The following is a 24,160-nucleotide window of genomic DNA, read 5'->3' as shown; positions in this document are numbered from 1 at the left end:
ACGGCCATATGGCCATATTTGCATTGTATGGCCATTTTGCAAAATGGCGCCGGCCATATGGCAATATTGCCGTATGGCAAAATGGTGCCGGCCATACGGCCGGCGCCATTTTTCATTACGGCAACACGATTCGAGTGCAGGAGGTCGTTCCCGGACCCCCGCTGGACTTTTGGCAAGTCTTGTGGGGGTCAGGTGGCCCCCCCAAGCTGGCCAAAAGTCCCTGGGGGTCCAGCGGGGGTCCAGGAGCGATCTCCTATGCTCGTGACGTCAGGGGATAGGAACCAAAATGGCGCCAGCACTACCTTTGCCCTGTCATATGACAGGATACCCAATCCTGGCTAATTATTTATATATCACAAACCAATTGCAGCTAATACATATATTGTGACATCAATCCAATTCAATAATCTTTATTGGTGAAAAATTCATGAAAAATATTCACAATTAATCCATAATACCCCACACAATAGACATAATATCTTTATAAAAACAATAGACAAAATTCACACACCACCCATACTACACATATACACATCCGTTCTACATTCAACTCCTTATAAAAATCATTTCCAATTTTCTAAACATTCAAATATAACCATTAAATATAAATCTTCACATAACATATCATCAGATGTTAATACATTTCACTTCGTAAGCAGAAAGAGTTATATTGCACTTTAATTCTTGCGTTACAAGAACGTCAATCCTTTTGTTCTCCTTTTGTTCTCTCTACATGTTTCGCCTTTCCTCAGGCTTCTTCAGGAGAGTTTTTTCAAACAATCTCCCACTGCTCATGTACAACATCTATCCATAGGGTCTTCTAAAAACATTCATACAAAAAAATGTTTTTGAATATTCAATTAATACATTTTATATATAAACTTGATTCTTTATAAAGTGCTTCAAAAAAACTCCCATACCTGCACGTCCCAAAAAGGCTTGCCCAGACGCACAAATCAGCACATCCTCAACTCTTGTTTCAAAGCATTTCAATTGTTCAAATGCTCTAAACACATCTCTCAAAAGTATTCAAACTAGAAAAAACAGATCAAAATGACTTCAAAGAGAAAATCATTCCCTTAAGAGTTCACCAGTGTGCAAGACAACCAAGGATTCTTACCTTTCTTATCTTAGGCAGAGAAACCACCTTCACCTTATTTCAAAGAGACGCCTCCATCGAGTGAAAAAACGGAAGTGAATCAAACTCTTCTCTTCCATCCTTTTAAGCCACACTGCCCCAATCAGAGCTCAAATCAAAACTATCCCCGCCCCTTAGAACATATGGTGTCTAAACCAATTGCCACTAAACCAAGTAATTGCCACTCCCTAAGCACGCCAGATTCAAACCAATCACTGAAGACAACAAATGAAGGAAAAAAAAAAAAAAGTGAAAAAACTTTGCAGCCAGAGTACAGGTTCTAAAACTTTGCAGCCAGAGTACAGGTTCTAAAAACATGTAGCCCACTCGATCTTATCATTCAATCCTTTTGGCCACAAAGTCTGTAAATTAAAAATCCATCGTTGTTCCTTCTGCAATAATATTTTGTTTATATTACCGCCCCGTCTAGCAGAAACCTTCTGAAGTACAAAGAAACGAAGTTCTTCTACCTTATGATTGTACTCACGCCAATGTTTCACTAGGGGAGCTGTCTCCACCACATTTCTAATTCTGCTACAATGCTCTAGGATTCGAAGTCTCACCATCCTTGATGTTTTTCCTACATATAATAGCCCACATGGGCATTGTACAACGTACACCACTGAACTTGTTTGACATGTTGTAAAATGCTTTAAGAAAAATTTTTTCCCAGAAACAGGATGTGAAAAATCTTTCAATGATAAACACAATTTACACACACTACACTTAGTGCAAGGGTAATGCCCACCAGCTGTATCTTTCCAGTGTTCACTACCTCCCAAATCTGAGTGAACTAAAATATCCCTCAAATTTCTAGATCTCCTAAAAGAGAACATAGGGGGATCCTGCATACCCATAAAGCCACTCACAAGATGCCAATGATTTTTAACAACCTCTATGAGGTCCCCAACTCGATTTGAATAAGGTAAAACACACACTAAAGCTGGTGCATTCTGTTTTGGCTTCGGCTGTAACAGTAAATCTCTATTAATATGTCGAGCTCTTTTATAAGCTTGCTTCACTATACGTGTGGGATAACCCCTTGCACTAAATCTTTCTTGTAAGTCTTGGGCATGAGTCTTAAAGGACAATACATCGGAACAGAGTCTTCTTACCCTAAAGAACTGTCCTACGGGGATATTTTCCCTAACATGCTTGGGATGAAAACTGTTGAAATGTAACAATCCATTTCTATCAATTGGTTTCCGATATAACTCAGTGACAATTTTTCCACCCTTCTTTCCCACCTTCATATCCAAAAATGGAACCCATTGATTCTGAACATCACTAGTAAACTTAAGATTAGTATCTTGTGTATTTAAGTAATGAAAAAATTCTTGAAATTCACATTGTGTGCCAGACCAGATAACCAGGACGTCGTCAATGTAACGGCACCATAACCTCACATGCTTGTACCAAAATGATGGATAAACAAATTTTTCTTCAAAAGCTGACACGTACAAGCATGCGAGGTCAGGTGCCATCGTTGCGCCCATAGCTGTTCCATGAACTTGCTGGTAAAAATCATTTTGAAACAAAAAATAATTCTGAGTGAGCGCTATTGTAGCCAATTCTACCAAAAAGTGTGTTGGAACCTTCTTATCTAACCTGGTATCCAAAATCTCCTGCACCAAATCTATTGTAGCTCTCTGAGGGATATTCGAATAAAGTGATTCAATATCCATTGTAATTAGCAAGGTAGATTCTGGTACATCAGGTAAAATTTGTAAAACTGTTATCAAATGTGATGAGTCCCTTATAAATGATCTGGCCAATGGAACAAAAGGTCTCAAAAAATGATCGATATAAATAGACAAAGGTTCTAAAACAGACCCTATACCGGCAACTATTGGTCTTCCAGGTGGGGACTCTAAGGATTTATGCACCTTTGGAAGTACATAAAAAACAGGTATCTGAGGATTTTGGTTTATCAGAAAAGCCGCTTCTTTAATGGTTACCCAACCTACACTCAAAGCTTCTGTAATTACCCCACCAATCTGCGCAGATAACAATGCAGTCGGATCTCCTTCCAGTTTTTTATAAAGTCTGCCATCTCCCAATTGTCGATTCACCTCCTTTATATAATCATCTTTATTCAAAATTACCAGGGATCCCCCCTTATCAGCAGGTTTAAAAACCAATTTTTCATCACTACTTAGATGTTCCAATGCCATAAATTATGTGTAGTATGGGTGGTGTGTGAATTTTGTCTATTGTTTTTATAAAGATATTATGTCTATTGTGTGGGGTATTATGGATTAATTGTGAATATTTTTCATGAATTTTTCACCAATAAAGATTATTGAATTGGATTGATGTCACAATATATGTATTAGCTGTCATATGACAGGGCAAAGGTAGCGCCGGTGCCATTTTCTATCAACGCACCCGTGGCCCGAGAGTGGAAGATCACAACGGGACCCCCCCACTGGACCCCAGGTAATTTAAGACATTTGGGGGGGGGGTTCGGGAGGGTGGGGGATTTATTTTAAAGGGTCGGGGTGGGTTTTAGGGATGTTTTAGTGTGCCGGTTTTCCCGCCCTCCCCCTTCCCCTTCCCCTCCCCCTTCCCCCGATTTACGATTTTTGACGATAAATCGGGGGAATTCCTATTAAATATCGACTCTAATGATTTTTGACGATTTAAAATATATCAGACGATATTTTAAATCGTCAAAAAATGATTCACATCCCTACTGGCTACTGCACTGACAATTAGCAGACGCTGGACTTGGTGAGATAAGACAGAGGGGAGTTAGATGTGCCTGTTTACAGAGCCAACCTAATAGCAAGGAGGGATAGTAAAGCCTTATTGCCAAGCCTAACAATAAAGATTGCGTGATTCCAATCATTGTTTCCTTAGTATTATTGTGAACCCACAAATAACATTTCACTGAATCATCCCATTTGAGAGCTTTATACTCTATTTATCATTTCTGTTGCACTGCTAGATGTGTGATATGCTATACAAAAGCAAGGAAAACTAGTGTAGCAAGAGCAAAAGTGAGTGAGGAAATGTGAAATCAGAGGAAAGATTTGACTTGGATTGGACACTGTTGGAAACAGGATGCTGAGGTTGAATGACCCTTCGTCTGATCCAGTATGCCATATCTCATGTCCTTATATTCTTATGCACTGGAGATTTCAACTTTGCTTTATGTATCTAATGCAGGGATTTCTGCTATTTGAGTGTAATTTTATAATCCATCATTTACAATAGCCAATTGTCCTAAAATTGCCTTATGCAGCAGGTTTACCAAGCATACCAACATTACTCCTTATCCCACAAAGTCAATAAGATGCTAAGGAATATCTTCTATTTAAAACCAAAGGAAAATCATTAGCAGTTGATTCTGAGGTATTTGCAAAAATAAAAAGGCTCCAGCATACGTGGTAGATACTTAGAATACCTAGTACATATTTTTGTACTATAAAACCCTTCCAAAGTCTTTGACTGCTCATTTGATTATGGAATACAACAAAAATAAATTGAAATGAATAGCAACAATCTAAATTTATAATGAACTGCAATTATAATAAACAATAATTCCTACAGATGATTAATACGCACTTGCAACTAGAACCTGTAAGAAAGGACAATTTTCAGAGAGCCAGGGAATGGTAAAAATATCTGGGGAAAGTTACACACGTAACTTTTCCTGGATAATCAGCAGGACTTAAGTATACAAGCCTCCCATATTTGTGCATGTAACTTTAACTGAATAGCTCTCAATATGTGTGGCTTTGTGTGCTCACCAGCTAAAGTTTAGCTCTATTGCTGGAATGTCTCCAGTGATACTTCTTTTTGTCTGAATAAATTTTCTGCACACAAAATTTAGGCAGTTGGCAGAGGAAATATTGAAAACTAGTTTTTTGTGCATGTAACTTGAAAAGTTACCTGCACAAGTGCTTTGAATATTGACCAGACTATTCCTTTCAGTCTCTTTTACAGGATGCTATTGAATGGAAATCAGACTGAAAACATAAGGAACTTGCTTAGGCCTGGATGTATCAAAATGTGAAAAATATTGCATGTGATAGGAAAAGGGGTGTGTTTTATGGTAATAGGCAGTTTATTGCAAAGGCAAAGTGCAGGAGAGAGAGAGAGCCTAGCTCTAATACCCTCACACTAGATAGGTATTTATATCTCTATGGGAAGCCCACCTAGTAACTGAAGGTGAGGTTTAGGTATTAGAGTAGGGATTAGGGGTCACTTTGACATTCAAACTGAGATGTACGAACAACACAGTGCTCTGCTCTCTTGTGAAGATTTGAGGGCCTTTGGAGTGAGGAAACTCAGCCAAAGATGAGATTTGTGCAATGTTCTCTCAACCTAGCTTGATGGACTCTCTACCTGGGTAACATCAAGCTAGGTTGAGAGAACATTGCATAAATTTTATCTTTGGCTGAGTTTCCTCATTCCGGTCCTCAAATCTTCACAAGAGAGCACTGTGCTGGTTGTACCTCTCACTTTGAATGTCAAAGTGCCCCTAACCCCTACACTAATACCTAAAACCTCACCTCGAGTTACTAGGTGAGATTCCCATAGAGATATAAATACCTATCTAGTGTGTGGGTATTAGAGCTAGGTTCTCTCTCTCTCTCTCTCTCTCTCTCTCTCTCTCTCTCTCTCCTAACACTAATGAAAAAGAAGCCATGTGATAGGGCTTTGCAAAACTGTGAGCCCACTCCTACTCTTTTTCAGATTTGCATCACACCATGCGTTATGGTGATATCGCATGTGTTAAAGGCAACGCATGCGAAAACACCATAAAGCAAATTTGATTTATGACCCTATTAGTTTGGCAGAAAAAGAACAATTACCCGCCCAGTTATCCCTGTCCACACTGCAAGGATATAACCCAGCTGCCTGCTGTAGAAGCTTGACCACTTGTAGGATATTACTTCTTAACCAAGTCAGACTTTGCTTTCTCTTTGGTTCTCTAACATCTTAGATGACCATACATAATCCCAAACTTAATCCAACACCCAAACCCATACCTCCATTTGCCATGTCGCCAAGATATGTAATAATATAAATAGCTATCAAAACTTGCAAGGCTATTGTTGGAATATCCAGCCTTCTAGGTCCCCATAGTCTTGCTGATCTGTACCCAACCACCAGTAACCTACTAGCACCAACCTAGTCAGAGTTTTGGGAGTTGTAGCCTGCTGGTATCAACTTGTCAACTCCATAGCTTGCAGAATTCTTCTGTTGTCTTACACCAAACCAGTTTCTAATCTAGTTCACCCACCTAGGCCCACTCATAAGTGCTCAGTTTATTTATTAACTTTCTTATCAGAGTGTTTCAAAAGTTTGGCTAAAATCCAAGTAAACCATAATCCAGCAAATACCCTTGTTAAATTTCTTAGCCAATCAAAGAAATTAATTAGATATGTTTGGCTCGAGCTCCTTCTGGCAAAAAAAAACCCATGCTGACTCGCATATTGTAAACTGCTGGAATCCAGTTTCTTCATAATCCTTTCTTTCAATAGAATCTTCATTAATTTTCCCACCACCAAATTAAGACTAACTGGTCTGTAGTTTCCAACTGCTTTTATGTTACCACTTTTATTGAGATGGACAACATCGACTCTTCTCCAGCCCAGCAGGACTATTTGTAAAGAGCCAGAACTTCTCTGAGCTTCCATAGTATCCTAGAATGTATCCCATCCAGCCCCACTGGTTTGTTCACTTGCAATTTTGCTAGTTCTACACAAATCCTTTTTTTTTTTTTGCATCTACCCCACTGTCATAACAATTGATGGTTCTTTTCAATCCCTTCTTCAGTGAATGAATATTCTGCACGTTCCTTTTCACCCTCCATACTTCCTCCTTTTCTTCTCTTATGCTGAGATACATTATGATTGCTTTAAAAAAAACCTAATAGTAATACTTCTGAGACATTAAAAATCACAAGGCATTATCACTTATGTCAATTTCTTATTAATAAACTCTTACAAGCTCTGCTTTACTTGGTGAGACATTCTTTGTTAACCTAAAATAATTTAGCAAAGTGCTCCCAAGAATCCCCAGGAGCTCTAGCCAGGATATCACTGTTTCTTGGATGAATTCACAAAAAAGTTATGATTCAATATCTCAACTCCTTGGAGTATATTATTGTCCAAAATGACAAATAATATTAATAAAACAGATAATATTGTGATGCTGGTCCCAAAATTGCCCATGCTTAATCTCTACATAAACATTAATTAATCTCTACCATAGAGAACAACAGGCTGTATTAGGGGGTGTCTATTGGGTTTGTACCTTTAAGCCTTGATGTCAGCAGTGACATCTAGTGACAAAAAAGGTGAGACTTGCAATGAGGACATGCTGTTTGCTGTTTGCTTTTTGTTTTATCCTTGCCTTGTGTTTTGGTTGGAAACAGAGCAGTTTGCATCTAGTATTTGGTCCTTCTGCTTGCTGTCGGTTTATGCTCCCTGGTGCAGAAACCAATGGAATCAACCTTTTTTTTTTTTCTCCAATGGAGGGAGTAATAACAAAATACTCTTAGTCTTAAGGCCTAGCTTCTTTTGGGAAGAACTCCTGGGAAGAATTATGGGGACAACACCAGAGAGAACAGCTTGCCTATGGATCACTATCATTTATCTCAGCTGCTGATGAACCGGATATTGCCAAAAATGAATTTCTTTTACTAAGGAATTTGTTATTTTCCTAAAATGTTTTGGGTTTTTTTATCTCTTTGCAAGTAGAAGGTGCTTGACAACTGGCCATTTATCAAGATCCTAGCAGAAGGGTTCGTGTACAATAAAGTAATATAATCAAACATTTTCGATGTAAAGCCATAACTACGGAATACAGTGAAAAGAAAAAGCAAGGGCACTCTATCGAATGCCTTTTCTGCATCACAACTCACCAATAAGGCTTCCTGCAAGGCTGCACACACCTTACAGATATTGGCCATTGATCTCCTCCCAGAGACAAAACCCATTTGATTGTGAGAAATTAATTTTGGTATAAGAAATTTTAACCGATCAGCCATCATCTTTGCATAAATGTTTATATCTACATTCACGAAGGATATTGGTCGATATGAAGAGGAGAGCTGGCTATCCCTCCCAGGTTTAGGCAACACAACTATAATAGCTTCCCACATCATATCTGGCATTTACCCTTGTATGCACATAGTGTCATATACTTCTCTCAGATTTTCTGGAACCTCTTTAAATAAAGATTTATTAAAAAAAAAAAAAAAAGCATCCAAGTCATAGGGTCCCAGAGATTAAAGAGAAGGAAACAGTTTGGTTGCTGTGGAAATCTCATGTGTCTCAATGGGTCTATTTAATTTATTTAACTCTCTTCACTCATTTTAGGCCCCCTCTTTCCATCAAATCACCATCTACTTTAGGAGTAGCATACAGTCTTGAAAATAGTCTAGAAACACTTTAGCAAGTTCTCCAGTTGTAAACCTCAATTCACCTTGCCTATTTTTAATCAAGAAGATAAACCTGGATTGTTCCTGGCTTTTTAGAATATTAGCTAGAAAATATCCTGATTTGTTCCCAAAATGGAAAACTTTATACTTTAATTATTGCAAAGATGCATTAGCCCTCTAATGTAGCAGATTGTTCAATGCCAGTTGGGTAGCCTTAAACTCTCTAAGACTTTATGGTCTGAGCTGTTTTATCACCTTGCACATGTATATTTTCAATTGTTGTTCCAGCTGCAGGATGTCAAGATATAGTTTTTTCTTTTTGTATCTTGCAAAACTAATTCTCTCTCCTTTAGTACTGCCTTAGCAGTCTCTCAGAACAAAATTAGATTAGCCATATGTTAGGCATTGCCAGTTGCAAAATCTTTCCACTTTTCCTGTAGAAAACCTTGGAAGTCAGAGTCATTCATGTTGTGCTGCGGATGGAAGGGAGCACCAGGGGCGCTCCCCAGCGTGGGACAAGAGATGTGTGCCCCAACGGCGAGACGGTCCAAGTCTGGGAACTGAGAACGGAGAGCCTCTACTGAACCTGCACGCCCAGGTGAGACCATCAATGCAATGATGGTCTCTGGAACAGTCTTCTGACTGTTCCAAGCCCTTTTGGACTGCCACTGGGAACAACAAGGGCAGCAGACCGGACATAGGACAAGGGCAGACAGAGACATCTGGCACAGGACAAGACTCAGACGTAGGAAGACAAAGACTCAGGCTTGGAGGTAGACTCAGGCTTGGAGGTAGAACTTAGAAGTGCTGCGATGCCACGCGCCCTACACACCTCAGCCAGGATAGTCATGGACCACAATGGAGACGAAGCAGCAAAGCTGACATCGACTCAATTACATTAGAGTTCAAGATGTGAGGGTGAAGATCCGAGACGAAACTCAGATGGGTTGAGGATGAAGATCTGAGACGAAACTCAGATGGATTGAGGATGAAGATCCGAGACGAAACTCAGATGGGTTGAGGATGAGGATCTGAGACAAAACTCAGATGGGTTGACGATGAAGATCCGAGATGGATGGGTTGAGGATGAAGATCTGAGACGAAACTCAGATGGGTTGAGAATGAAGATCCGAGACAAAACTCAGATGGACTGAGGATGAAGATTCGAGACGAAACTCAGATGGGTTGAGGATGAGGATCCAAGACAAAACTCAGATGGGTTGAGGATGAAGATCCGAGACGGATGGATTGAGGATGAAGATCCGAGACGAAACTCAGATGGGTTGAGGATGAAGATCTGAGACGGACCTCGGATGGATTGAAGGTGAAGATCCGAGACGAAACTCAGATGGGTTGAGGATGAAGATCCAAAAGGAAACTCAGATGGGTTGAGGATGAAGATCCGAGATGGAATTCAGATGAACGATGAGGATCTTTGGACCGTGAGATGGAGGAATCCCACCAGCGCCCTACACACCCCAGCAAGGATGGTCGCGGACCACGAGGGACAGGAAGACGGAACCTCAGGAACCTCTGGACTGAAACGGAACATCAGGATACAGAAGACATCAGGAGAACATCTGGAACAAGGATGAAGACAAGAGACCAAGGAATGAAGAACATCTAGATGAAGACGCGGGATCCCACATGGAACAGAGTGCCTAGGAGGAGCTGGAAGACATGAAGTCCTAAGGAGGACTTACTCCTTGCAAAGGCAAAGAAAGAATGACGATGGAAGCCTTTTGTAGGCTGAAGCAGGAAACACCTAGGGAGGAGCTTGCAGGTGGAGCCAGAGGGACCACTCCCTCCTGGCCCTTTAACTCCAGAGGAGAGAAGCGGGCCCGCCCTTAGTAGGGCAGGAACAGGAAGTCTGAGGACCCTGGACGGTGGCCCTGCAGACGCCGACATCGAGGAGGAATCAAAGCAGAAGCTGGGCCGTACAGGCCTTGATGCTGAAGCAGCAGCGTCCTGCCACTCAGGAGAGTGGAGCAAGGCGGCATCTTGCCGCCAAAGACCCTGGGGACTGCGGCCTCCAGGTCACATCGAAGAAGATGAAGTCAGTGACCTCTGGCCGCGGAACAGGCCGAAGTCCGCGGCTCCCTGCCACGGCGAAGGAGGCAGGCACAGCCTCGGGCAGCCGCAGGAGCGGCAAGATGGCGGCCTCAGGAACTCAGAGGCAGGACCGGAGCAGCTGCATGCCGCAAGGAAGATCCCTGGCATGGCTCCTGCCATGCCAGCATGATGGCAGCCTCCTGGTGCTGCAAGAAATCCCGACACGGCTCCTGCCGTGCCGATAAGATGACATTGGGGGTCGGGATGGGCTGGCTGAAGAAAGGTGAGGCTTCCATCGTCAACAATTCATCAGCCATGGGGGCATTTTCTGGCATTTTCCACTGGGCAGAACCCCCCCTACCTTCAGCCACCCGTAGTGTACAGGAAACTGAGCTGTGGTTTGATTTTCACTTTTTATATATTAGACAATAGACATTCTGAAATCAGAAGGTAATCAATACGTGTTTTATGTTATGTGCCCTGGCTATATGCATGAAATTTTTCTCACCAGGTTAAAGATTCTCCATAAGTCAATCAATTTTAGATGGTTGCAGATAAATTTGACCTCTTTTTGATCCCTCATGGGAGAACTTCGCAGGCTCGGTTGCCTGTCTCATATGGGATCCAAAATTCAGCTGAGATCATCGCCTAACAGTATAGGGTAATCATCCATTTCCTCTATGTTGGAAAAGAGATTGGCGAAGAATTTGTGATCATATTTGTTTGAGCCATATGCCAATACCAGTATAGTGAGAGTTCCATGAGTTCCCCCAAAAATATTACAAAATGTCCTCCTGAATCCAATTTACTCTTTACCAACTTAAAGGAGACCGTTTTATGAATTAGAATTGCCACACCGCAACTCTTAGTGGTGTCTGTTACCGAATACATTTGGGATACCCAATTTTGGGATACCCATTTTTGTAGTTTTTTCTGTTCACTATCTTTAAGAAAAGTTTTCTGTAAAAAAAAAAAAAAAAACAGCTACATTAGCATGTAAACGGTTAAGGTGACGCCAAACCTTTTCGCTTTGAATTGGTGTGACCAAGCCTGCCAAATTCCATATTGCCAAATTGGGACTGTAATTTTGAAACAGGCGCGCAGACACACATCTGCATGAGTTTGCAGGCTGTTAAGGGATAGGACTTCCCAATCTGCCTGGTTTAATAGTCTCCCTTTCCCCCTGTTAGCCATGACCCTTAAAACCCCATTGACTACCCTAGATTTTTTTATTTTATTACTTACATGCCATCCATAGCAGTAGTAAAGTTACACATCAGGGGACCCTGGTGCACATATGTGCACATAAGTATTTACACACACATCTCTTGGTCTTCCGTGACACGTACACACCACACACAGACCATGCCCAAGCACCACCCTGTCCCTTTTTAAAAACTTTTGAATGTGCATATAGCGGCAGATATGCGCGTACACACATAGTTTATAAAATCTTCTCAGTGCACGCTGGCCTGACGTGTACATTATATCTCAGTTTTGGCATACGCAGGGCTTTTAAAATTTTCCTTTAAGTGTCATGCTCTATAGATGGAATAGTAACCTCACAGCTGAATCAAGCTCTCTTTGTGCCAGAGGACACTAGATGTCCCATCTAAGGCAACCAGCCCTCTGAGGTCAGAAATGTCATCAGCATTCTGCAATCATAAATTCCTTGTGAATTTAGATATTACATGCATGCTCCTAAACGTTTTGTTAGAGTATGCATTTCTACTGTGGAAGCCTATGAAAATTGAACTTGTTGGGGGCTTTCAATTGGACTGCTATCCCTACTTCTGTCTTGAACACTCTGACAGACATCATTGCAGGATACCCAAGGTCCTGAACTCCCCGTGAGTGAGACCGGCATTTAATCAGGCATCTCGTGTGTGAATTGGAGCTTTCCATTGGACTGCTGTACCCTCTCCTGTCTTGGATACTCTGACAGGCATTGCACCAGGCTACCAAGGGTCCTGAACTCCTCATGAGTGAGACATGCATTTAACCAGGCATCTCGTGTGTGTATTGGGGTTTTCCATCAGATTGCTGTTCCCCCTCCTGTCTTGGGTACACTGACAGACATCACGGCAGGCTACCCAGGGCATTGAATTCCTGGGTGAGACTATCCTGCGGTCCACTACCACTGGTGTGCCAAAGGAGTGCATCCCTGAGTAAAGGTTTCGTGGTTGGACAACATGGCGAACAAGCAAAAAGGGAAGTCATCTGTTCCTCCTGCAGTCTCCACACTGACAAGAGGGCCTATGAATAATCATCTGATCTGACCTACTGGCCAGATAGCAGTTGAAGATCATGAGGCAGCAGGTGAGGTCTTAAGTTCCGGTGCTTCAACTGTTATGATCAGGAGGGGTGAGCCCTAGGACTACTCCTGGGTTGACGCTACCTGGGTGGTGTGGGCACACCCAAGGTTCCCGGCAGGTGGCAGCTGAAACAAGGCGAGGCAAGGGCAAAGTCCAGGAACAGTCTGAGGTCAGGGAAGGCAGCTAGCAAAGAGGTTGACAACTGGGCCAAGGACCAGATAGACGGCGTACGAACAGGAGCTGAGAAAAAAATGAAGGTCAGGGCAGGCAGCAATCAAGTAAGGTCAAGGTCCATTCCAAGTCAGCACTAAGAAGACAGTCCAAAGAAGCTGAAGGGAAGCAGGAATAGCCAGGACAAGGAGACAAAGCTGGGATGAGGTAGGAACTGGGGGTGAAGGCAGAAGCTGGAGACAAGGGCTGGAACTGGAAGCAAGGCAGGACTTGGAGGTGAAAGCAGAAGCTGGAGACAAGGGCTGGAACTGGAAGAAAGGTAGGAACTAGACCACAACAACACACACTGCAGACATGGGCACAGCAGGAGACCTGTTGCTGAGGCACTGGCTGGTAGCAGAAGACTTTCTTATATACTGGATATATTGTGATGTTATCAGCCAGCACTTCCAGGAAGTCCTAGTATCAAGGCCTATAATAGGATGCCCTGGTGACAGGAAGTACTAACCACAGCCCTTGGTGGTGCACAGGGTGGGACACTATGCCGGAGTGCTTGAAGGTAAAGCACCTACCTCTCCACCTCCTTCGCCCTCAACAGGAATTGGTAAATGTGATCTCTTTTTGGATATTAATTTATCTCATTTTACATCAGGATTGGTATCACCATTAATGGGGTTGATTCAATTGGGAAGATTGAAGTTAGGCTTTTCCATCAGCCTATTGTTTCTTCTGTTCCCATCTTGATGGAAGGAAGCATATCTGAGCAAAGGTTTCTGGGTGTAAATATCATTGGGGAAGGTATACTCACCTCAGCAGCTGTATTACCACCTTCAGACTTAAGAATATAGGGATCTGGGGTGGTCACCCTTAAGGATATTTGCAGGGTAATAACTAGGTCAGAGGCTTCTACGGCCCAGTCTGTGCTTCAGGTATGTGCCTTTAGGAATGGAACAGCACCAAAATTGTTTGATTTGGAGAATAGACTGAGCAATGCAAAGAAGCAGTTGGAATATCCACTTAGTTCTGTGACTACGGTTCAGTATTCTATGGTGGCTAATGTGAAAGACTGTTTGATCTTGCATAATAAGGTTGAACTTCTCAAAATGCTAGGTCTAAAAACCTCCGTTTATTGAACTTTCACAAATCAAGGCTGATTTTGCCTCCTGAATTGTTTAAAAAGTATATACATGAGATCTTGCAGATATCTCAGGAGAAAGTTATTACTTTATGTAGATGGTATTATGTTCCTGAGACGAGGAAAGAATATAAATAAGAGGGAGCAATTGATATTTTGTCATCTTTTGATAGTTCAAACCTAACTGCTTTTCTCCAAGATACTCAGGATAATATTGCTGTAAGAACTACTGTACTTGTTGAATTTGCCTTGGATTCTGATAACAAATTAATCTTTACACAATAGTTTAAATATAAAAATGAAAACTTTTGTAGTTCAAAGACTACAAATGTTTTCTGATGTATCTAGGGTCACCCAGCTGTGAAGAAAGTCCTTTTTACAACATAAGGAGCTTATTCTTTCTATTACTGCCTCCTCCTTCTTAAAATTTCCCTGTAAGTGTTTAGTAACTTACCAAGGTAGAAAGTATATATTTGCAGATCTGACCCAGCTGGAAACATTTATTATTGATAAATGGAATATTTCAGTTTAGACAAAGTGGTTAGAGGTACTGAGAGATAGATTATATTGGACGGCAGTCCAGGTGTACTATATTTCTTTTGGATTGGTAATATTTCGTTTTGTTCCCACTTTAATGTGGACTGGTTATATGATAGTAGCCATAATTTACTGTTTTTCTTTTCTTCTTCTTTTTCTTCGTATCTGTTTGAGATTTCTTGTGGTGCAATACATGTTTTCCTAGGTTTTATTCATATATGTGTTTAAATGCCAATAAAGAAATAATTTAAAACAAAATCAAACTTGTTGAAGACATCTTATTTCTGAGTTTAAATAAATTCACATTGGGGACCGAATTCCCTATTCCAGGGTTTGGGTTTGCCTAAGGTGGACGGGCCTGTGAACTGTCACTGATATGGGAACACCATTCACTTGAGGGAAGGTCTGTTCATCTATGTCCCTGCCAGTAAACAGAGGCGTCTTTGGTACCTGGGGCAGATACTTCTTTGGCACACACCCCCCCCCCCCCATATATAATTTTAAAATTTCCTAAATATCGATAAAATATTCCAAAACAGCAGGCACATCAAACACCACCCAATAATTAAAGTTAATAAGGATTTTAAAAATCTCCCGCTCTATTGTTTTGAGGAATAGTGATCTGCTTTTCCATTGTAGCACTGCATACAGAATCTGGCTTGAGGTTTCTAGTTTGGTTTTTGTTTGCATGTGTGCGTGTGTGCATGTGTGAGAGAGAGAGAGGAAGTGTGTGTGTGTGTGTGTGTGTGTGTGTTAGCATGTGAGAGAGACACAGAAGAAGCATGTGTGAATGTGAGAGAGAGATGGAAGAAGCATGTCTGTGTATGAGGGAGACACAGAGGAAGTGTGTGTGTAAGAGAGGTACAGAGAAAGTGTATGTGTGTCTCTCTCACACACATGCTCCCTCTGTATCTCACCAAGCATGTATGTGTGTGTATAAGAGAGAGGGAACATATTGTGTGTGTGTGTGTGTGTGTGCATGCCCCTAGTATACAACAATCTTAGAATTGTACCTCTCTCACACACACATACTTTCTATGTGTCTCTCTCACACACTAATACACACACACACACAAACACCTGGCTCAGGTACCCGCTCCCCGGGGGCTTGCGTGTGCTCTCTCCAGAGACTCAGTCTCCTGGCTTTCCCCACTCCTCGGGCTAGCGCTGCACCTTCCAGGAGTCCTACCCGCCGGCTTCCCGCTCCTCAGAATTGCCTCTGGGAATGCTATCACCACTTGGGATATCTATCGCCATGCTTCCCCGCTCCTCGGGGCAGTGCCTACATTCTACAGAGACTGTCTGTGCTTCCCCGCTCCTTGGGGCAGCGCCTATGTTCGTCACTAGAGACTGACTGCAATTCCCCAGTCCTTGGGGCTGCGCCTACATTTAAACACCGGTATCACCGGTACTCCCCCACTCCTCGGGGTTGTCTACATCATTACCTGGAGACCTGACTCAGACTAACCCGCTCCGCGGGATAGCCTACGTCAACGCATCAGTACTTCCTTCGCTACGCAGCTCCGCCCCTCAGGGTTGCCTCTGCAGTATACCTCCTGCGCTTCCTGCCTCGCACTTCCCGCTCCTTGGGCTTGCCTAGCGCCACCCTCTCGGAGGTCTCTGCCCAGGAACTGCTCTCCAGCCCAACCTGCTTACTGTGGGGTTCCTCACTGCTCTGTCTCTCACCCCGCTCCTCAGGACCTCCCACAGACTCTCCCTCAGAGCTCCTGCTGTACCAGACCTCACCTCCCGATGGTGTGGACCTGTGGAGGTCCTCCCCACAGGTAGTAACAACTCTCATTTCAGGCCAAGGGTCCACGAAACTCACAAACCATAACACAGGCAGGGACGGTGCTAGCATTTTTGCTGCCCTGTGTGAACAATTACTGTGCTGTCCCGATCTTCATTTTTTTTTAACACAGAATACCCCACCTCATTTAAACATGCAGAACACAGACTCATTCTCACAAAATTCAGAATAAAGAGACTATAAACCATAAATTGAAACTGAACCAGAAACCGCAAACTGCCACAAGCCAGACTCTGTATGCAATGCAGCAATGGAGAAATAGAAACATCACCAGTCCTCATAAATCATTCATCAAACAATAAAATCAAGGAATATAAATCAAACATATTAGGCAAAATATTCTTTTTATAATGATCTAAGGCAGTGGTTCTCAACCGGTGTGTCGCGACACACTAGTGTGTCGCCAAGCTCCGGCAGGTGTGTCGCGGCTCCCGGTGTTCCACTGCCCCGCTTGTGCTTCCCTTCTCCCTAGGGGCGGGGCCGAAGAATGAGGAGACACTGCGCGCCAACGTCAGCGGGGCCGAAGAATGAAGAGACGCTGCGCGCCAACGCCAGCGGGGCCGAAGAACGAAAAGACCTGCGCGCCGACATCAGCGGGGCCGAAGAACGAAGAGACGCTGCGCGCCAACGCCAGCGGGGCCGAAGAACAAAAAGACCTGCGCGCCGCCGGCAGCTGAAGAGCAGAGAGACCTGTGCGTCACCAGCGGCGGGGCCGAAGAACAAAGAGACGCTGCGCGCCACTGCCGGTGGCTGAAGAGCACAGAGACCTGCACGTTGCCGGCGGCGGGGCCAAAGAACGAAGAGACGCTGTGCGCCGCTGCCGGCGGCTGAAGAGCGGAGAGACCCTGCACACTGCGGGAGGCAGCTGGAGAGACGTTGCGTACCGCGGGAGGTCAGGCCAGAGGTGGCTGAGAAGTGGAGGCCAAACAATGAGAAGAGGCTCCATGTGAGCTTGTGTGCTTGTGGTAGAATGGGTGCCTGGGTGCATGAGTGAGAGCTTGTGTGCGTGTGTGTGTGTGTGTGTGGTAGAATGGGTGCCTGGGTGACAGCTTGTGTGCCTGTTGTAGAATGGGTGCATGAGTGAGAGCTTGTGTGTGTGGTAGAATGGGTTCCTGGGTGCATGAGTGAGAGCTTGTGTGCCTGTGGTAGAATGGGTGTGTGAGTGAGAGCTTGTGTGTGTGTGGTAGAATGGGTGCCTGGGTGCATGAGTGGGAGCTTTGTGTGTGTGTGTTAGAATGCATGCCTGGGTGCGTGAGTGGCAGCTTTATGTATGTGTGTGTTGGAATGCATGCCTGGGTGCGTGAGTGGCAGCTTTGTGTGTGTGTGTGTGTGTGTGTGTGTATGTGTTAGAATGCATGCCTGATTGTATGAGTGAGAGCTTGTGTGCCTGTGGTAGAATGGGTGCCTGGGTGGTGAGTGGCAGCTTTGTGTGTGTGTGTGTGTGTGTGTGTGTTGGAATGCATGCCTGGGTGCGTGAGTGGCAGCTTTGTGTGTGTGTGTGTGTGTGTGTGTGTGTGTTAGAATGCATGCCTGGTTGCATGAGTGGTAGTGTGTGTGTGTGTGTGGTAGAATGGGCGCCTGGGTGCATGAGTGAGAGCTTGTGTGTGTGCGGTACAATGGGTGCATGAGTGGCTGTGTGTGTATGTGGTAGAATGGGTGCTTGGGTGCATGAGTGAGAGCTTGTGTGTGTGGTACAATGGGTGCATAAGTGGCAGTGTGTGTGGTTGTAAGGGACAGAGTATGTGTGAGCTTGTATGTAAGTGACAGCATGTGTGTGATTGAGAGAGACTGGTCAGGGAGGTGACTGGTCAGGGAGGTGACTGGTGTGTGTGTGTGTGTGTGTGTGTGAGAAAGAGATACTAGTTAGAGAAGTTACTAGTCTGTGTGAGACAGAGACTAGTTATGACTGGTTGTGGGCCTTAAGGAAGAGGACTGTGAGGATATAGCTTCAGCAGCCACTGCTGCTTCTGGTGAGTGCTATTGGTCTGCAAGGGAAAGGAGTAGGAGAGTTGCTGGAGAGGGTAAGTAAAGGCAGCTTTTAAAGTTAATTTTTCTTGATTGATTGCCATTTTAATTATTGGGTGTTATGTGATGTGTCTGCTGTTTTGAAATATTTTGATATTTAGACAATTTTTAATAATTTTTATGAGTTTTTAATTGTTGGATGTTATTCTGTTCATCAGCTGTTTTGTAACATTTATTAGTATAGTTTTACAATTATTTCTAAGTGGGTATCTATAGCAGCTTGGCTTGCTCTGTTTTCCCAATAGGAGGTGTATTAGTGTTTAGGGCCTGGTTAATTACTGTCTTTTCATAAGGAGGGGTATTGTGCTTGCCAGTAAAGAGAGTTTGCTTTGCTTTTACTGAGATGTCATCAGATCCAGAATATCTTTTTTTTTTTTTTTTGTATGGTGAGCTGTATGGGTAATGCCCTAGTTCTGCTCTGCACCCATTTTTGGGGGTCGACGTGGTTCCTGAGGATGCAGAATGTATATTTACATTTTGTCCCGTGATGGTCACATGTTCAGTGTGTCACGCATGTGAGAACCATCTGTCAGGTGTGTCCCGGCCGAAAAAAGGTTGAGAACCACTGATCTAAGGAATAGAATAACATCCAATAATTAAGAGTTCATACAAAATTTAAAAAATTTCCCTAACAATAAATTTCAAAATTGCAGACCCAGACATCCAATAAGTTAAACTAATAAGGATGGAAAATTTACTGCTTTCCAAACCTGAAAATGTTTTATTTCTAGTCATTCTGAGTAAGGCATGGATTAGTGAGGCAGCACAAATTTTCTTCACACAAACACACACACACACCCAGGCAAGCTCCCATTCACACACACACACAACAGACAGGTTCCCATGCACACACACATACATACCCCAGACAGGTTCCTACCCCCCTACACACACATACACATCCCAGTCAGGTTCTCATGTACACAGAAATACACACACACACACACGCACATACACTAGACAGGTTCCTATTCAGATACACACAACCCTTCAGTCAGGCTCCCATTCACATATTCCCCCCCTCCAGTCAGGCTCCCATTCATATACCCCCCCCCCCCCCCACACCTCCAGTTAGGCTCTCATTCACATATCCCCCCTCCAGTCAGGCTCTCACTCACCCCAGTCAGCCTCCCATTCACACATACCACACCCCCACACCCCAATAAGACTCTCATTCATTCATTCATTCATTCATTCACACACACACACACACATACCAACGGGAGCCATTCTGCTGCTCCTCCTGTGCTGGCCTGTGTGCTAATCAAACCACACGAGCCTAGCACTTCTCTATGCTGATCTCGTGCAGCAATTCTTCTTCCGGGCCGCTGGTGAGATAGTGTCTACCAGCAGTCTCAAGGGCCTCTACCTGCTCCTGATGCCGCCCCAACAGGTGTTCCGCCCTGTGCAATTGCACGGTTTGCACACCCAGTGACGCCGGGTCTCCTCACAGGGCCAGTCTCTCCCTTCTTCGGCCACCGGCGGCACCGCAGAGCCTCATCTTCGGCTGCGGGCTCCGGAAGCACTGGCAGCAACACTGGGCCTTTTCGGCCGCCAGCTCCAGGAGTGCCAGCGGCAACGCTGGGCCTGCTCTTTACCACCAGTTCCAGGAAATGCCGGCGGCACCGCTCGCCTCTGCCACTGCTGCAGGTCCTTGTTTTTGCTGGCGGGATTTCACCCGCCACATCACTGTTCCATGCCACCGCAGGACCTTCCTGCTGGCGGCAATGGAACCCCTCACCCTGTTGCCACCCGGGGCAGACCACCCCCCTCGTCCCCCCCTTAGTATGCCTTTGCCATTAAAGAACACTCTCTGAGCCTGGTCCACTACACCATCTGCTCAACCACTGCTCTCTGCTTCAACAGTAAGGCATAACAGGGAATTGAATTCAAACAGCAAGCAATGAGGGCCCTGAATTTTTTCGCCTGGGAAATAGATAAGCATGGGGTAACCTACACAGCACAGCAGATACTACCATAACCTTGCTGGGTAGACTGGATGGACCATTTGGTCTTTTTCCGCCATCATTTCTAAGTTTCCATATGTTTCTATACAGGCTTCTGATTTTAGATTTTAATCAATAAACCATAATAAAACACTTCATTGGAAAAGAAAATGAAATAGATATTATATAAACAGTGGTAAACCAGCACTTCCCCTAGAACTCTCTCAACCCTCCTTTGCCTGTCCTGGATCCTCTGCTTTGGTTTTGTGCTTTTTCCTCAGCTGCACACATGCATGGATTTGATTCACCCGGTAAAGGTACCCACTGCACTACAAAAACAGAGAGAAACACCAATTTTAGGTTCCCTCAATTAGTTGGAAAATAATCACCTAAATCTTGTAATTTATAAACACCTAAACTCAGAAGTCCTGGTTATATTGTAAAACAGAGATGATGTACTCAAAGAACGTGCAACAAACACTTGTTCACCTTACCTTATTTAGTAGTGGACACTGTACTTGGAGACAGCACTGGCCTCAAAAAACACAAACTTTCTTTCTGCAGGCTCCACTTTGTTACATTTCAGTTCCTGAAATGTTTACGGATCAGATCCAGTTTTTGCCACACATAAAGAGCTAGAAACCTAGCACCCTGAATCCTGGAATTCATTGGAAAGCAGTTTTAGAGGAGCATAACAGCTTTAAGTTAATTCAGATTTCTATAATTTGTCTACAATTCACAAGCCTGCTGGCTGCTAAAGACAGCGCTCTTTTAAAAAGGTTTCATTTTCTTATGAGGTTTAGTAGTTAATGCAATTGAGAGGGAAATATAACAGGACAGCACAACTCATTTTTTGCCACTTTATTTTTTCTTTTCAAAAAATGGTAAAGATAAAAATTACCATAAGGCAGCATGGTACAGTATCTCCGTGATTCAGCTGTCCAGTGTTATCTGCTAGGTTAGAGGGGAAGGGAGGGTCTGGAATATTTCCCCTTCAGGCAATGTATAGGTTTTAGCAATTCACTGTCATATCCGTGCCTTATTGATTTCTGCTCTTCCATTCATAGCTGACTCAAAGATCAGAGCCTTTAACAATAGCTAATAAGTATAAATCATTAGTCCCATTAACTACTCAGTGAAAGTCTGGGACACTCACAATGCACCGCATGCTGCAGCTTTTGGAGGATATCTGCAGTCACTGGTTTTGCCACAGAGACTCCTTTAGACGATAGACGGGTTGTCAGAGAATGACCTTTCTCCCTCAGTCCCTCTAAGAACTTTATTTTCCTAACAGAACTACAAACTGTGAGACGTGATGCTCCAGAACAATGATTTGCCCCTCTCCAGAGAATCCCTGTCATGTGCCTTTCCTTCCACACTGTACCTGATAAAACCCATCACTACCAGGTGCCAGTTGAGCAATTGGTCATGAACAGAAGAGAGATTTCATGAGAGAAAACTGATCAATCCCTTTGCACATTATCCTTATGGGGATCTTCTACTTAGGCTGCCAAATATGTAGCTTAAGGTATTTAATATCATATAACCATGCAATCAAATTACAATTCAATTTTCACTATTTTCTATTTTGATATATTGTGCAATACTCCTGATATGAAGAGAGACTATTATTTTTGAATCATAATGACATGCATTATGGACCTAATGTACTAAAGGCTTTTCCCTTTGGGCAGGGTAATTTTCAAAGGGATCTCTGCAGGTAAAATAGTGCTTAACCTGCTGAAATGGCCCTTTAGAAAACTGTGCAACAAATATGCATGTACCTTTTGTGCATATGGATAGGCATTCCAGGGGGTGAAGTCTGGGCAGGGTTAGGACTTACATGCACTCTTGTTCATTTATAAAAATACAAAGATAACTTTCAAACAAATACATGTTGTTGCATAGACGGCGTACGTGGCCGCGAGCAGACCTACACTAGTATTGTATAACCCGCGCATCTCTACCCTGCAACATATGAATGCATGCATGTAGGCTTATGCGTAAATACATACAATACATTGAAAAAATGTATAGCAATGCACTGAACATGCCTACTTTTCCACTTGTGATTTATGCGCATAAGTTAGTGCATTTTAAAACAAGCACACGTGAGTGAAATTAGCAGTTTTACCAATTAGCCCACCAATTAACCCATTCCTTCTCCAGATCATAAAGACCCTCCTGGTTCTTCAGTCTGAACTCCCCCAGTTAACCCAGACCTTCCACCCAGTCAGTGCTACACAATAGACATGTTTAATATCTCTTACGCCCGATAATTAGCATGCGCAAAATTATGCAAGCAAGTTGGAAAATCTATGTGTGTGTTTTTTTAAAATAGCAACTTATGGGCCAGATTTTAAGAGATACGTGTGGGCGTACATTTGTGTGCACATGTTATAAAATCCAGGGTCGTCACGCGCAAGGGGGGGGCACAATTGTGCAACTTGCATGCGCCGAGCCGCACAGCCTTCCCTCCGAGGCCGCTCCGAAATCGGAACGGCCTCGGAGGGACCTTTCCTTCTGCCCCCCCCCCCATCTTTCCCTCCCTTCCCCTACCTAACCCGCCCCCCAGCTCTACTTAAAACCCCCCCTTACCTTTACCTTATAAGTTGCGCCTGCCTCTGGGCAGGCGTAGGTTGCGCGCGCCGGCCAACGGCCAACCCGCGATCCCGGGCACAGCGGCAAATGGCTGCTGTGCCTGGAAGCGCCGGCCCCGCCCAAGCCCCACCCATGGACTGCCCACCCCACCAACTTCCCACCCCTTTTTTCAAGCTCCGGTACATACGCACGTCCCGAGGCTTGCGCGCATCGCCTGGCCTATGCAAAATAGGCTCGGCGCATGCAAGAGCGGTTACGCGCATAAATCCACCTGGATTTACGAGCGTAAACTTTGAAAATCTGCCCCTATGTGTGGAAAGGTTGGTCCTGCCCCTTTTTTACCCATATATATGTGTGTGTGTGTGCGCAAAAATGAAAATACGCGCATATTCTGTATTTTATAAACATAAAGGATATGTGAGTAGTGGCTACTTACATGTGTCTATGCCCATTTTTATGCATGTAACCTTTTGAAAATTCATCCCATGCGTGTACTGTCTAAATTCTCTCAGAAAAAGTACTCCCACCGAAAGCAGATGTAATTGTATTCACATAATTTTGCCAGGATAATTTTTAAAATTGACTTGTGTACATATTTTCTGGCTAACTTATGTGCCATATTTCAAAAGTACCCCTCCCCCTGTATCTATGGGAAAAATGCTTTGAACATGGGGCCCTATATCTTAGTATAAGTCCAGAAGCAGTGTTTTCAGGGTTTTTTGTTGCTTCTCTTGAACTGGAAATGATCAGCAGACATACTGGAGAGTTAACAAAACAGAAGACTTAGAATGAGAAGTAAACCGCTGCAGCTGAGGCTGATGCAAAACAAAATGTGGGTCAATAGTTCATAAAATGAGGGGTATGGCATTCATAGTGCACACTAGTGCACAGGTACCACCAACTTTAAAAAGGGCTATGGTGTTCACTTCCAACTTTAGTTACTGTCACCAGTCCCTGCATCCTGTTTTCCAATGCGCTCCCCTAGGTCTCGTTCATCCCCTGCTCTTCCCCGTCCCAGTTGGCAACTCTAA

At 43.7% G+C, this 24,160-nt stretch overlaps 1 long non-coding RNA gene across 1 annotated transcript; it reads right to left on the bottom strand.

Annotated features, from left to right (window-relative positions):
• Window positions 1–762: 762 nt before the first annotated feature.
• LOC115081535 lies at window positions 763–1,217 on the bottom strand. Its single transcript, XR_003853818.1, has 3 exons — window positions 1,121–1,217; window positions 921–1,034; window positions 763–820 (listed from the first exon to the last, which is right to left on the bottom strand). It is a non-coding gene; the product is annotated as an uncharacterized LOC115081535 (long non-coding RNA).
• Window positions 1,218–24,160: the final 22,943 nt, after the last annotated feature.

Source organism: Rhinatrema bivittatum, chromosome 1 (genome assembly GCF_901001135.1).
Source record: "Rhinatrema bivittatum chromosome 1, aRhiBiv1.1, whole genome shotgun sequence".
Classification (NCBI taxonomy): Eukaryota; Metazoa; Chordata; class Amphibia; order Gymnophiona; family Rhinatrematidae; genus Rhinatrema; species Rhinatrema bivittatum.
The sequence above is the reverse complement of the archived record's forward strand: the minus strand, read 5'-3'. Positions and strand labels throughout refer to the sequence as shown.